Source organism: Siphateles boraxobius, unplaced genomic scaffold, assembly GCF_051911475.1.
Source record: "Siphateles boraxobius isolate OS27281-9 unplaced genomic scaffold, OSU_SipBor_1 140, whole genome shotgun sequence".
Classification (NCBI taxonomy): Eukaryota; Metazoa; Chordata; class Actinopteri; order Cypriniformes; family Leuciscidae; genus Siphateles; species Siphateles boraxobius.
The window spans coordinates 363,480-365,894 of NW_027508745.1; the positions used below are offsets into that span (position 1 = coordinate 363,480).

Sequence of the window (2,415 nt, forward strand, 5' to 3'; positions counted from 1 at the left end):
CAGTAAAAATACACAGGAAAACTGTAAATATATTCTCGTATTATAATAGTATAATACATGCCCTATTTTTATGGACTGTAAATAATAAGTTGTGAGATGCCTGTATTTCCATAATGGCTAATGCTACATATTTTATTAGGTTTTCTTTTAAATGTGTATTTTTTAAAATAATTATATTGTATTTTTCTAAAATAAAATCTTGTAAAAGTTTTTCTTTTTTTTCTTTTCTTTATATAAATATATCTTGAAGCAGCGGGATCTGCGGACCAAGCCATAAAAAAATAAAATATATTTATTAATACACGGGGACCATTCATTGGTCTGGTTATAGGCAGACTAGTAAAATAGCCTAAAAAATCCATAACGGTTTTCTAACAGTCGGTTTTGTCCATTTTTGATTCATTATTTTAAACATTACAAATTAAAACGTTTTTAGGCTATGTGTTTCAGACCATGAGAGCGAAAACCCGTTTCTGAAGATTCCACACAGCTACTCATTTCGTTTTCTTATGGGGGGGGGGGGGCAAGCATTTTTTATTATGATCTGAGAAACAGACATCTCACCAAAAAACATAAGATCCCGTATTATTACTGAAGTAGATAGTCCACCATACAAACTACACCACAACCATTAGCCTGCTACATATTGCCTATAAACGAGGAACAAAGACATTTCAATTCCTCCAACAACACAATGATAAAATCAATACATACAAAATAGCAATAAAATATGAAGCATACATCTGTAGATGCACAATATATCATAATTATCGAAATATCGCAAATGTATTTCGCAATATGCAAATCGCAACGGCTTGCAATAACTGGGGTCGACGAAGAGAAAATCACTCACTGCTCTTGGCTGAATAACTTTTGTAGCTTTAATAAGAATCAGTATAGGCCTATATTAACAGTGAAAACTAATGTGTGTTTTTATTTTTTTATTTTTATTTTTTTTTACATTTGATTGTTCAGTTTCTGTTGATAAATAACCCGAATGTAGGGTAACCTAAACCCCCTGGTTTGATGTTAAAATAGCACTACTTATAAAACACTGCGTTCACTTTATAGAAGTTGTGTTGTAGTGATGTTCCCTTTCGAAGGGAACTCAACAATACGTCAACGACGCTATGGGGGGAACGCCTCAGGCGTGACAGGTGTCTGAAATCACTATCAAATCACGTCAATCATATTGACCGGCGACAGCCCGTGAATCATTAGCGTGAATGATTAACGTGCGACCTGGAAGTATAAAAGGGCGCCTTGCAAACATGACAAATCATCTCATCGTCTTCAGGGACTGTCTGTTTGAAAACGCTATTCAATGAAACGGTAAGAAAATTAAATGTACAGCACACGAGTGTGCTTTTCTTGCCTGGGAGAAGAGCGCGCACGGGAGATTCTCGAGGGAATCCTCTGTGTGAACTGTGAGCGTTTTTCTCTTAAAACGCTCGCTCTCGTCTGGCCCTCTTCTCGAGTGAAGGGGGTTCAACGTCTGGTTCTCATGGTCCCGCTCGTGCCGAGGCAGAGCGGCGACTTGCATCATGGGCTTCCAGATAGAGCTCGTCGATCATCTTGAGAGTGCTGTAAACCTCTCAGATGATTCGACGGCTGACGAGGGCGAACTGCAGGTCGATGACGAGGATTTTTCACCGACGGTTTCCTGCAGTTGCTGCTCTTCAGGACGAGCAGGAGATGGCTGAGGAGGTTTATAATCAGGTAGATCCTGAACCCTCTCAGCCACCCTGCCCCGTGTATGCAGGTCTGGTGGATGTTGTGGAGCGCGCCGCCAACAGGCTGTAGCTGCCATGGCAACGCGCTAGAGGAGAGACCGCTCGCGGTAGGCTCGGCGATCGGTTTCTCCCCGGCCATACACCACCAGCTCAGGTGAGCCTTCCATTCCTTCCTGATCTTCACACGGAGATCGAGAGGGCATGGAAGAGCCCATGCTCTGCCCGTATTCACTGACATCAGCGGGTTAATTTCGCTGATGTTGATGGGATCGCAGAGCATGGGTATGTGTCGATGCCGCCCATTTGACGAGTCGTTTGCAAACTATCTCGTGTCTGGGCAGGCGTCGACACTGAGAGCTCCAACTCTGCCATCCAAACCGCTAAAGACAACAGCGCGTTTGAATGGCAGAGCATACACGGCAGCAGTTCAGGCTGGTGCTTCCCTGCACACCATGGCGGTGCTGCAGGCATACCGGGCCGACCTGCTGCAGGATCTCGACCAGGGGGCAGGGTTGTCCCCTAAGGCAGTTACTGAGCCGCGCCGAACCACGGCTCTTGCGCTCCGGGCCACCAAACAAACTGCTGCCACGATCAGTCGGTCGATGGCGGCGATGGTGGCCACGGAGAGACAGCTTTGGTTAAACCTGGCCGACGTTGAGGAGAAAGAGAAGGCCTTTCTCCT

General features: G+C 44.3%; 1 long non-coding RNA gene across 1 annotated transcript; it reads left to right on the forward strand.

Annotated features, from left to right (window-relative positions):
• The first annotated feature begins 1,390 nt into the window (after nt 1-1,390).
• On the forward strand, nt 1,391-1,802 carry LOC143738221 (uncharacterized). The gene is made up of 2 exons (XR_013203858.1): nt 1,391-1,631; nt 1,670-1,802. It is a non-coding gene; the product is annotated as an uncharacterized LOC143738221 (long non-coding RNA).
• The last annotated feature ends 613 nt before the right edge of the window (nt 1,803-2,415 follow it).